Here is a 13,328-nt window from a genome sequence, read left to right as displayed (position 1 = left end):
AAATGGTAATGGAAAATACTAATGGAAGACATTAATAGAATGAGCATAACGAAAACATTGAGAAGGGATAGGTGTGCGAGAGCACCCTTCGATGCATATGTGTGCGAATGCCCCCCCCCCCCCCCCCCTTTCACGCCCCCAAAAATTTCTCTCCCTAAGATGCAATGCTTAAATGTTTAACTTCTTGTTTATCTCTAGGTTTAGACTCATATGGAGACAGTTTAAAGTATTCAGATTCTGAAAATAAGTTATAAAAACCTCGTACTCCTACATACCACTTAATTTTAAGTCTGGAGATCTGTACAAAATTGCAGCAACTGATTCAGAGAACAAGGTTAAATTAAATAAAAATTAGTCAGTCCAAACTCGCATCAGTTAAGACAAATTTAGCATTATTATTACTATTATTCACGTAAGAAAAACCTACATAACTAAATGCAGAATGCACAAAGATGACAATTTCATTTACTATGGCAACAAATAAGTTTAAATCTATATTTATTTCCCCTCCAATCTAAAACAAACTAGTGCAGAATTTTAATTCAAGAACTACATCTACATACATACTTCACAAGACTCCATATGGCGTATGGTGTAAGTTATCTTGCACCACTGCTACTTCCTTTACTGTTCCACTTGCAAAAAGAGTGAGGGCAAAACAACTGTGCACACACTTCCATATGAGACCCAATTTCTCTTATCTTCATGTACTTATGGAAAATGTACACTGTCAGCAGTTGAATCTTTCTGCAGTCGGCTTCAACTTCTGATCCTCTAAACTTTCTCTAAAGTGTTCCATGAAAAGAACTTCTTCTTCTTCTTCTTCTTCTTCTTCTTCTTCCCATTGATTCCCACTTGAATTCAGGGAGCATTATGTAATACATACATGTTGGTCAAACCTAATGGCCTAAAATAACAAATTTAGCAGCCCACTTCTGAACTGTTTTGATGCTTTCCTTTAATCTGACCTGATGAAAAAACCAAACACTACAGCAGTATGCAATAATCTATCACACTAGTGTTCTATATGGAATCTCCTTTACAAATGAACCACACTTTTCTTACATTCTTCCAATAAACCACAGTTGACCATTAGCCTTCCCTACCACAACACTCACATGATTGTTCCATTTCAGAATGATTGGAATGGCTGCACACTCCGGAATACAATTCCGCGGAAGATTGGAATGCACATGAAAAATGCCTTCAGCAACATTTTCAAGTTTTGAAGTCGCCAATCCTAAAGTGTTTTACGACTTTGTTTCTGTCATGGATTTCTCCTTGTGTTTATCACTTTTTGTGTCAGCTAGCTCCTCTTCAGGAACCTGCCAGTCTCTCTTTTGATTAAATGTGTCAGTTGCTTTCTAATCATCATAGAAAATGTACTCATGTTTTGGCTGCTCGCAGGAGGTTCTATCATTTTCAAAAGCAGCCACAATGTCATACAGAACTTGGGCAGCAGAACTTCATGGGCTTAGTCATCATTGCCAGTTTGTTACTGAGGCCAACCAGATCTCATATGCTGAATCAATGGTTCATAATGCTATTAATACGCCTGGCCCCTGATAGTAAAGCTTGTGAGCAGTGCTTTACAATGTGAAAATCCCTCTCTCTCAGAAGTGAACATTCTCAGTCTTTTGAAGTATGTAGGGCAGCAGAAAATCAGATAGAAGCTTCATGAGAAGAGGTAACTGTCATTGCTTCCTTTCCTCCTCAGCTGCCATCAGTTGGCTCAAGAAGGGGAGAGGCGGAGGGAGGGGAAGCAAGGTTGTGGTCATGCAACTGCAGACTCCATGCCACATGGGGCTAAGCAGCAAAAGCAATCAGTGTCAAAACAGCAGCCAGTGCACCTCTCCCATCGTACCCTTAGTTTTTTGTTCAAAATGTGTGAGCTACTTGCCCAAAGCAATGGGTGATATGCAACCATTATAAAAAAGAGACATATTGCATCTGTGTGCAAGTCTCAATCTCCTTCATCAGACATAAGAATGGATGTGAACAGTGTTTCCTGTTGTAAGACTATACAGTGAGCACACATAATAAGACAGTGTGCGCCTCCATGGCTGCACTCATGAGGCCACCGCACATAGTCACAGATGAATACAGGGTTATAAATACAAAATCAAATAGTGGTAATGCAGAAGTAGGTTTAATAATAAATAAAAAAAATAGGAGCGAGGGTAAGCTAGTATGAACAGTATAGTGAATGCATTATTGTAGCCAAGACAGACACGAAGCCCACGCCTACCATAGTAGTACAAGTTTATATGCCAACTTGCTCTGCAAATGATGAAGAGATTGGAGGAATGTATGACGAGATAAAAGAAATTATTCAGATAGTGAAGGGAGACGAAAATTTAATAGTCATGGTAGACTGGAATTCGATAGTAGGAAAAGGAAGAGAAGGAAATGTAGAAGGTGAATGTGGAATGGGGGTAAGGAATGAAAGAGGAAGCTGCCTGGTAGAATTTTGCACAGAGCATAACTTAATCATAGGCAATACTTGGTTCAAGAATCATGAAAGAAGGTTGTATACATGGAAAAGGTCTGGAGACACTGGAAGCTTTCAGATAGATTATATAATGGTAAGACAGAGATTTAGGAACCAGGTTTCAAATTGTAAGACATTTCCAGGGGCAGATGTGCACTCTGATCACAACTAATTGGTTATGAACTGTTGATTAAAACTGAAGAAACTACAAAAAGGTGGGAATTTAAGTAGATGGGAACTGGATAAACTAAAAGAACCAGAGGCTGTAGAGAGTTTCAGAGAGAGCATTAGGGAACGACTGACAAGAATGGGAGAAAGAAGTACAGTAGAAGAAGAATGGGTAACTTTGAGAGACGAAACACTGAAGGCAGCAGAGGATCAAGTAGGTAAAAAGATGAGGGTTGGTAGAAATCCTTGAGTAACAGAAGAGATATAGAATTTAACAGATGAAAGGAGAAAAATATAAGAACGCAGTAAATGAAGCAGGCGAAAAGGAATACAAACGTCTCAAAAATGAGATTGACAGGAAGTGCAAAATGGCTAAGCAGGGATGGCTACAGGACAAATGTGAGGATGTAGATGCATATATCACTAGGGGTAAGATAGATACTGCCTCCAGGAAAATTAAAGAGACCTTTGGAGAAAAGAGAACCACTTGCATGAATATCAAGAGCTCAGATGGAAAACCAGTTCTAAGCAACAAATGGAAAGCAGAAAGATGGAAGGAGTATACAGAGGGTCTATACAAGGGTCATGTACTTGAGGGCAATATTATGGAAATGGAAGAGGACACAGATGAAGATGAAATGGGAGATATAGTACTGTGTGAAGAGTTTGACAGAGCACTGAAAGACCTAAGTCGAAACAAGGCCCCGGGAGTAGACAACATTCCATTAGAACTACTGATAGCCTTGGGAGAGCCAGCTATGACCAAAATCTACCATCTGGTGAGCAAGATGTATGAGACAGGTGAAATACTCTCAGACTTCAAGAAAAATATAATAATTCCAATCCCAAAGAAAGCAGGTGTTGACAGATGTGAAAATTATCAAAGCATCAGTTTAATAAGTCACGGCTGCAAAATACTAACATCAATTCTTTACAGACAAATGGAAAAACTGGTAGAAATGGACCTCGGGGAAGATCAATTTGGATTCTGTAGAAATGTTGGAACACGTGAGGTAATACTGACCCTACGACTTATCTTAGAAAATAGATTAAGGAAACGCAAACCTACGTTTCTAGCATTTGTAGAATTAGAGAAAGCTTTCGACACTGTTGACTGGAATACTCTCTTTCAAATTCTGGAGGTGGCAGGGGTAAAATACAGGGAGCGAAAGGCTATTTACAATTTGTACAGAAACAAGATAGCAGTTGTAGGAGTTGAGGGGCATGAAAGGGAAACAGTGGTTGGGAAGGGAGTAAGACAGGGTTGTAGCCCATCTCTGATGTTATTCAATCTATATATTGAGAAAGCAGTAAACGAAACAAAAGAAAAATTTGGAGTAAGTATTAAAATCCATGGAGAAGAAATAAAAACTTTGAGGTTTGCCAATGACATTGTAATTCTATCAGAGACAGCAAAGGACCTGGAAGAGCAGTTGAATGGAATGGACAATGACTTGAAAGAAGGATGTAAGATTAAATTAACAAAGCAAAATGAGGATAATGGAATGTAGTCGAATTAAGTCAGGTAATGCTGAAGGAATTAGGTTAGAAAATCAGACACTTAAAGTAGTAGATGAGTTTTACAATTTTGGAATCAAAATAACTGACGATGGTCGAAGTAGAGAGGATATAAAATGTATACTGGCAATGGCAAGGAAAGCATTTCTGAGGAAGAGAAATTTGGTAACATTGGGTATAGTTTTAAGTGTCATTGAGTATAGATTTTCTGAAAGTATTTGTATGGAGTGTAGCCATGTATGGAAGTGAAACATGGACAATAAATAGTTTAGACAAGAAGAGAATAGAAGGTTTCGAAATGTGGTGCTACAGAAGAATGCTGAAGATTAGATGGGTAGATCACATAACTACTGATGAGGTATTGAATAGAATTGGGGAGAAGAGGAGTTTGTGGCACAACTTGACTAGAAGAAGGAACTTGACTAGAAGAAGGGATCGGTTGGTAGGACATGTTCTGAGGCATCAAAGAACCACCCATTTAGAACTGGAGGGCTGTGTGGAGGGTGAAAATTGCAGAGGGAGACCAAGAGATGAATACACTAAGCAGATTCAAAAGGATGTAGGTTGCAGTAGGTAGTGGGAGATGATGAAGCTTGCACAGGATATAGTAGCAAGGAGAGCTGCATCAAACCAGTCTCTGGACTGAAGACCGCAACAACAGGTTCCTCAACAGACGAACACTTGTGGAACCTTCCACTTTGTTCACAGTGCTGCAGGCTGCCAGGTTGAAATGTAACTTAGATAATATACAGTTGAAAAAACTGTGATTTGTCCATCTTGTTTCTGAAGTCTCGCATGCTGCCATCACACCTTTACACCAGTATGTCGATGCCATTACGGCTTTGCTGCATCATACCAATGAAAAACATAGCAGGCATTTCTCAGCAAGAATGCATGCATACTACTGTAAATTTCGTCCTGAAGCAGCAGCAGGCAGCAGCTCAGTCACTTCATGCTCTCTTATGTAAAGATGTTCCTTTTCACTGGTCACCCATCTGCAAGTGTGCTTTTATTGTATTAAAGTCAAAATTACATCCAGTACTGTGCTTTGTTACTTTCAGACTGGGCTAATGGCCTGTTTTAGCCACTGACTCCTCCCAGTATGGCCTTGGGGCCATTCTCGCGCACAAACATGCAGATGGTTCTGAATGCCCTATTGTGTATGCTTCCATAACTCTGAATCAGGCCTAATAGTGCTACTTACAGATATAAAAAGAATCCCTTGCTCTTGTGTACACAATCAAAACATTTCACATTTTTATAGTTCTAAATTTCATTTAATCACTGATCACAAACCTCTAGTTTCCCTTGAAATGTTACATGTCGTTTAGGCAAACAACATTTCACATTCCTTGTGTAGTACACGGACAGATGATAATGACAGAATAATATTAAGTAGGGAGTAAGTCACCGAACATATACTGAGCATGGGTGTTTGTTTTTATATGCGTAGACACTAAACGGGAGGTGTAGAATATGAGAGAACGACAAGGTGTGACGAGAAGTAAATGAGTTCACCTACTGTGGGTAGGCCTTCTATGTTTTGGTGCCTTGACCATCAAGGAGCAATAACACTCTCCAATAATGAAACCAAAAGACAAGATTGTTTTGCGACAAATAAAATATATTGTAATCTTCGATTTCAAGTTGCACCTTTGAGGTATATGTCTTATGAAAAGTTGTATTCTACTCTAATTCATGAGTTACTCTAATGATATGTACACCCACTCAAGGAAATATATGTTTGTAAACATAATAGATGAACTTTTTCATGACATGAGTAGAAGTTATCTTCTTTTGCTATAATAACAGCTGCAAAATGTGAAGAAGTCAAGCCTTTCCTCAGCTACACACAGGATTTCAAAGGCACTGACTAGCAGCACCTCTACTTCAAGAGAATCAACTAGCATGATTGGCTTAAAAAAGTAAATATGTCAGATATTACGTTGGGTGACACCACATTTAGTGTTCCGACTCAGCTTCACCTACAAGGTGCAAGCCAGGAGCTCCATAAAGCCCTAAATCAACAAGAACAACAGTTCATTTGGTGACCATGACACAAGGTACAAGAGAATTTGATTACACAGGCACAAAAAAAAAGAGACAGAACTTTTAATAAGACTGTTGTATCAAATTTTAAAATAAACAATTTGGTATTAGTATGTGATTTTCATTATAGCTCAAATTTAAAGAAGGAAATATGCAAATTTTTTCAGCATTGTAGTAGACCTTCTAAATATCTATCATTTTGATTTGCAGCTCCTTGTATTGGCCGTGTTTGCAGTTAAAATTGTTGGATGTGAGGTCCGCCAGTTATGCAGACCTTCTAAAGTACAGAATGTACCACATACAAAAGCAGTATATCCAAGAGAACCTGACACAGGGAAAGATAAAGGATGGTATATATATATTATTAGAAAATTTAAGGCCCCAAAAACGTTCACACCGTTTAGTCCGAGTTATATTGTTTCTATATTTGTAGCTTAGTTTTCTCGAGGACAGTTTCTATCTTCTTTGACTATTCTATTATTTTTTTATTAATATTATACCTTCTACTACCACTTCTTCCAGAAATAGAGCTATTGGCAAAAAAATACAACCCCAATCACCTGCACACATAGCATATAGTGTTTATTCAATGATAATTGCATCAGTACATTTACGAAGATAGCCATGAGCTTAGTTAATAAACTTAATTATAAATTAACATTTCAAGGAATATTTTGAAGGTGTCCAATGTACATTTAGTATACAAAAAGCAAAGAATGAGAACAATTTTAGCCCTATGATCATACGATAGTAATAGAAAGTGGAGGAAATTATAGCAGTATGACACTAGCAGAGAAATGCTTTAACCCACAATATCTCTGCATAAGCTCTGAATACAGTCACCTAAATTTTCTGGAATTCAGAATAAGAAGTTACCGTGGAACTTTGATTTTATGTTCTCTAACTTTACATTGTTTTTTTCCGATTCTGTGTCATAAATTGATACCCCATGTAAAACACCTGTAAGGTCAATGCTAAAAATTGACCGATTTTACATTTCCTCCTGGAAAGTTGTACCTCCATTCTACGTTCTTACTCGACATCTCACTTGACTTTGTCCTGTTTTCTTCCTATTGACATTTGATGTGACTGAACAAGTTATAAGTGGCACAAAAGACAGACAGTTCACACTGTGGGTGGTGGCGAAGTTAAGGGAATATTTTAGGCCATTGCAGAGGAAATGCTGATGTAATCCACGATTAGCGTTGCCAACAAAATTTGCAACATTTAGCATCATCGCACAATTATGATACAACTACTGCTAAGTTGTAGCAGCAATGGAAAAACAGGGCAATCAAGACAAAGTGTTCTGGACTGAGCGAATACGTGATGAACAGGCCCAGCCACCACTTTTTCTTAGGCTACTTATAACTCTGTCTCGCCTTTTGCATGTATTTCCGATGTACTGTATTCAGAAACAATATTAGTTGTCACCCTTTTAAATTCAAACACACTGTCTTGAAGAATATGCTCAGTCAGAATCAAAGAAACACCCTTTCCCAGCTAGTGAGCTCTTATTGGCTGGAGTCTTGTTATGTCACTCAACAGCCAGCACAGCCACCACACCACAAACATTCAAAATTCCTAAAGTGGTGGAGTATAAAGCATAATAGGCACAGAAGCTATAAGTCAAAGTTGGTGTGAGAATTTTATTCTTCTCCTCCTAGGTAACAATTTTACGAACACTCATAATGTCAACCAACATAACCAAATTGCAAATCTGTAAACAAACAAGAAAGAAATCTCAAAATTTTATGTCATATAATACACCTATTAAGGAAAAAAGTGGGTTTTGCCACCAGTAATACTGTAGGGTACATAATTGAAAAGACAGTCACTTTTGTCAATGATGTACAAGTTAACTGAGCCACTTCTCAACATACTACTGTCAGAAATTGTACCTTCAATCATGCAGTTTTGAGAGTTCTTCCATTTTATGTTCACCACAAAAATATAAAAAATTTAGAGCCTACATGTTGAAATAGATTGAAAACTGTGAAATATGGTGAAACCTGCTAGATATATTGAAGGGCAAATATATCCTCTCTTCCCATTACCCACCAGGCCTCAACCTCCACTAATTTCTAGTTGCCGCCACTCATACCTCACCTGTCATTCAACAACATCTTTGCCTCTGTACTTCTGCCTCGACTGACATCTCTGCCCAAACTCTTTGCCTTTACATATGCCTGCTTGTGTCTGTATATGTGCGGATGGATATGTGTGTGTGTGTGTGTGTGTGTGTGTGTGTGTGTGTGTGTGTGCGCGCGCGCGCGCGCGCGCGCGCGCGCGCGCGCGCGCGCGCGCGCGCGCGCGCATGAGTGTATACCTGTCCTTTTTCCCCCCTAAGGTAAGTCTTTCCACTCCAGAGATTGGAATGACTCCTTACCCTCTCCCTTAAAACCCACATCCTTTCGTCTTTCCCTCTCCTTCCCTCTTTCCTGATGAAGCAACCGTGGGTTGCGAAAGCTTGAATTTTGAGTCTACATAATAGAATTTACAACTTACAACAGTAGGATTGCATTGGCGGGTATTTCATGTATGATGACAACAATAGACTAACAGTTTTTTTTTATTTTTTAAGGTTTAAGTAAATGACATGTTAGTCACACCACACATTGCAGGGGAGAAGAGTCCATAGGGGTTGGAAGACAATACAAACTGATGGCATGTTAACATGCATAGCCAAATAAGACACAAAAGCTTAAGAGGTAGCAAGAGCACGAGAAGGGCTCATAACTAGTATTAAACAAGGAGTAAGTCCATGAGGAATAAATTTTAATAACAGGAGTGAAGTGCTAACGTTATGCTGGTGTACTCACAAGAAACAGCTGGAATAGAATCTCCTATATTGTCTAAATCTAGTAATTATAAGAAAGTAAAGGATAAGCTATAAGTATCAGTAAGCAGAAGCAAGATACATAAGCATGAAAAGTATGTGTACGTAGCGATAACCGATCAGAAGAGAGGAGTTAAGATATTTAGATAGAGAGCAACCAGGTAATGTCAGCAGAAAGCCACTATGAGAGAAACTTCTCATTTAGAGTAAGAAAAGATAGAAAAAGGGATCTAGTCACTATGTTAACTGATGAAGTTGAGGTGGGGCATACCCAAATAGCGGATGAGGTGTAGGAGAGGAAAAGGGTAGGGGATCCTTTGGAGGAATGGCCTATATCTTGGTCAGGTGAATCCATGGGAGGAATCACCTGCACCATTTAACGTAGGTGGGAGAGAGGTAAGGTTAGACCGACCGATCGATCGAAGTGATGGTCTATAACTTGATCAGGTGAATCCACTGAGGGAATGACCTGTACCATGTACTTCTTTAGGGAAATAATGGTACACACACATCTATAATGGTGCAGAGGTTTTACACAGTGACTGCTCTTAGAAGGAGTGTAAGTACAGTGAATACAGAAGTATGAATCTGTATAATGACTGGTGGTCATGATATAAAAGTTTGCTCCAAACTAGTTCTATAATCGAATAGACTTACCTGATAGAAAAGACAAAATGGTTGGAACAGTAATGTTCCATGCCTGTTGACTAGAGCCTGTGTTGAGATTTGACTCTAGGGACCAAACAGTAGGTATATACCCAAGAAGCGACTCCTCAGGTAATAAAATATGAGAAAGAGTAGAAGGTAACTAGCTATGTACATATAGAAGATGTAAACAAGAAACACTCAAGTATACTGGCTTGAAGGCAATGCATTGTTAAATAAAAAAAAATAAAAATCATAAGTAAGTTTAAGAAGTTTATTAAAGTTGGATCATAATACATGTATACATTAATGTGATATCTCGCTATATATAGAGACTGGTCATTGGAGGACAATTTCTTGCATCAAGCAAAGTAAATAAGGTGGAGATACGCAAGTAGCTCAACACTGTTTAGCCCAATTTACATGAAATGAAATAACAAAACCAAAAAAAATTATCATTAAAAATTAAGTTTTATTTCCGTTTAAAGAAGGGAAACATATCAAGTGTTATTAAGTAATTAGCTGGTTATAGTTGTACGTTAATGAGAAATCATTTTTTTGAGACTGTGAGAGGTCCCAATACCTTTCCTTTAAGTGGGGGTATGTGAAGTGTTATCTGCCATTTATGTAAACAACATTTCACACTCCGTATGTAGTACAAGGAAAGATGATTGTAAGAGAATAATATCAAGTAGAAACTAAGTTGCAGAACATGTACTGGGCATGGGTGTTTGTTTGCATGTGTGCAGGGATTAAACGGAATGTGCGGCATACGAGAAAATGGCAAGGTGTGACAACAAGTAAACAGCTTCACCTTCTGCAGGTGGAGCCTTTTTCGTTTTGATGTCGCAGCTTCATGGTGGCTTGACCATCAAGGAGCAACCACTCTCTCCAAGAATGAAAACAAAAGACAAGATGGGTGTGTGACAAATCTTTGATGTCGTGTTCAGCCTTCGAGGCATATGTTGTATGAAAAGTTGTGTACTACCCCAATTCACGAGTCACTCTATGATTTACACACCCATTCAAGAAAATATATGTTTGTAAAAGTAGTGGACGTGCTTGTGCTTTTTTGTGATATGAGTAGAAGTTATCTTATTTTGCCTGAATAACAGCTGCAGAATATAAAGAAGTCGAGCCTTTCTTTGGCTACCCATAGGACTTCAGAAGCACTGATTAGCAGGACCTTTACTTCAAAAGAATGAACTATGGAGACCCGATTAAAAAAAGGGTAAATACATCAGATATCGTGTTGGGTGACAGATCTCATCAAGTGTTCCGACTCAGCATCAACTGCAAGGAGCGAGCCAGCAGCTACATAAAACTTAAAACATGGAGGGAAACACTTCACTTCACCCTTTTCCGTCCTTCAGCATCTTTACTGGAAAAAGCAGCCCATCGCTTGCAATACTAGGCTCTGTTTTTGTCACGCTATAGGTGTGAGATTCATTTCCAACCAACAGCACATCATGCTAATGCGGATGCTCTTCCTCGATTACCAAATGGCCCTGATCCAGCATTTGATCAGAATTAACTCTTGTGTTACCATTTAGACATCGAAGCCCAAAACACTGTGGACTGTTTTTCCCTTACCAGTTCCTGGATTTCAGCAGCTGTCATGGCTGATCCTATCTTACGTCAGATTGTTCAATTTCTTCAACACGGCTGGCCAGATAAACAACTGTGTTGAGAATTGGTCCCTTGTGTAGTTATGCTCTCCGTCACTTCTTATCAGTACTTGATGGGGTGTTAGTGATGACTACTGAAGAGTCGGTACTCAAGGTTGTGATCCCATCTGCATTGTGGCAGATGTCATGCACCTTATCTAACCAAACCATTGTGGCGTTTTTTGTACAAAATTGCTGGCCCGCAACCACGTGTTTTGGCTGGGTATTGACAATCTAATCACATGTGTTGTGTCACCCTGTCATAGTGCATCACCCACCAAGCAGCACCACAGGCCACTCTTTCCCCATGGCCTGCCCTCCAGTGCCCCTGGGAATGTATTCAAGCTCATTTTGTGGTTCTCTTCCTTAACTCCTTCTTGTAAGTAGTTGATACTTTCTCAAAATTTCCTTATGTGCTTCACCACCCATCCTCACCCATATTCGCTTGTGAGAGGCAACAACCCACAGTTTGTGTCTCCAGATTTTGAAGATTTTTGTAAAAAAGAGTGGCATCTGGCATGTTATGACCCCTCCCTTTCATCTTCAGTCCCACAGTGAGGTAGACCAGTTGAAAAAAATATATCATTCAATCTTTTCCAGAGGAAGTCCTCAATAGCTTCTTGAGTTCATGTACACTCACTCAAGTCAGGAACGGTAGCCCAGCAGAGCTGCTTCACGGCTACTACTACTACTACTACTACTACTATTACTACTACTAGTTCTACTATTGGAGTTGGGTTGTTTGGGGGGAAGAGACCAAACAGCGAGGTCATCGTCTCATCGGATTAGGGAAGGACGGGGAAGGGAGTCGGCCATGCCCTTTCAGTGGAACCATCCTGGCATTTACCTTGAGTGATTTAGGGAAATCACGGAAAACCTAAATCAGAATGGCCGGACGCAGGATTGAACCGCCGTAGTCCTGAATGCGAGTCCAGTGTGCTAACCACTGCGCCACCTCACTCGGTTTCACGGCCACAAGCCCCATACACTGCTCCATCTGCTCAGGCCAATGCCTGGCCACCTGCTGACACCCACCTCACAGCAGTTCTGTCCAGGCTCTGCTCTATGGGACTGAGGATTTGGCCGGCACCCTAAGTGGATACCAGCGGTTGTCCATCACTGCCGATGACAAGGCCTCTGTGATATGCACACCTCCGATGGCTGGATATCACAACTTTATGACCAGCTCTGCCCATGTGTGACCAACCACAAACCAGAGAACCCTCCGCCCTCACAATTGCTTCCAACATTTTAGACCACATTATCCTGTGATGGCACAAAATCTGCTCTGACAGTCATCCTCTTCCGATAAAGACATGAACATCTTCACAATAAACACTTTTCTCCATGGGGGAAGAAGTTGTGTAACCCTGTAGAGTAAGTGCACTTAATCAAACAGCAAACACCTCAATGACTGGCCTAAAGAGGTTGCACACAGACAGCACACCAAACACTGCACCTTGTGCAAAACAGCCGTATACAAGTTGGCGCTGGGCCCTCAGCCAGACTAATGTTTATGTGACAATTTTGTGCTCAACTATTAGACTGTGCTTCAATGTATTCTTTGGTTAACCCTGTGGTTGTTCTGATTCCTACTTAATGCAGTGTCTTAGTGTTACTCAAATGATGATATTCTTGTGAAACCGACATGTAAGAAATCAAATCAATCATCAATGAAGTCAGCTTATCACTTACAAAAGAACTGAATGAGCCAGCTATTCCTTGCTAACAATCTCGCCAGAGCCTTTACTGACAGAAAAGATTATGTCCGGCTAGTTCAGAAACAAATTCACTGTGCCATTTCTTCCATAACACCAAAACCCTGTCACCACAGCAAAACAGATTTCAACCAGTATTTCCTCTTTCACTGTGGCTGAAACAACACCATTCTATGTCCTAAGGGAAATAACATACTACCAAAAATCCTGCCCTCACCCCTTACAATGGCATT

General features: G+C 39.8%; 1 protein-coding gene across 2 annotated transcripts in view; it reads right to left on the bottom strand.

Annotated features, from left to right (window-relative positions):
* LOC124606772 (hexosaminidase D-like) overlaps positions 1 to 13,328 on the bottom strand; it is a 182,279-nt gene that overhangs the window by 89,374 nt on the left and 79,577 nt on the right. The window lies entirely within an intron of this gene.

The sequence above is a fragment of the Schistocerca americana genome, chromosome 3 (genome assembly GCF_021461395.2).
Source record: "Schistocerca americana isolate TAMUIC-IGC-003095 chromosome 3, iqSchAmer2.1, whole genome shotgun sequence".
Taxonomy (NCBI): Eukaryota; Metazoa; Arthropoda; class Insecta; order Orthoptera; family Acrididae; genus Schistocerca; species Schistocerca americana.
Note: the sequence above shows the minus strand (reverse complement) of the source record. Positions and strands in the feature narration are given on the sequence as shown.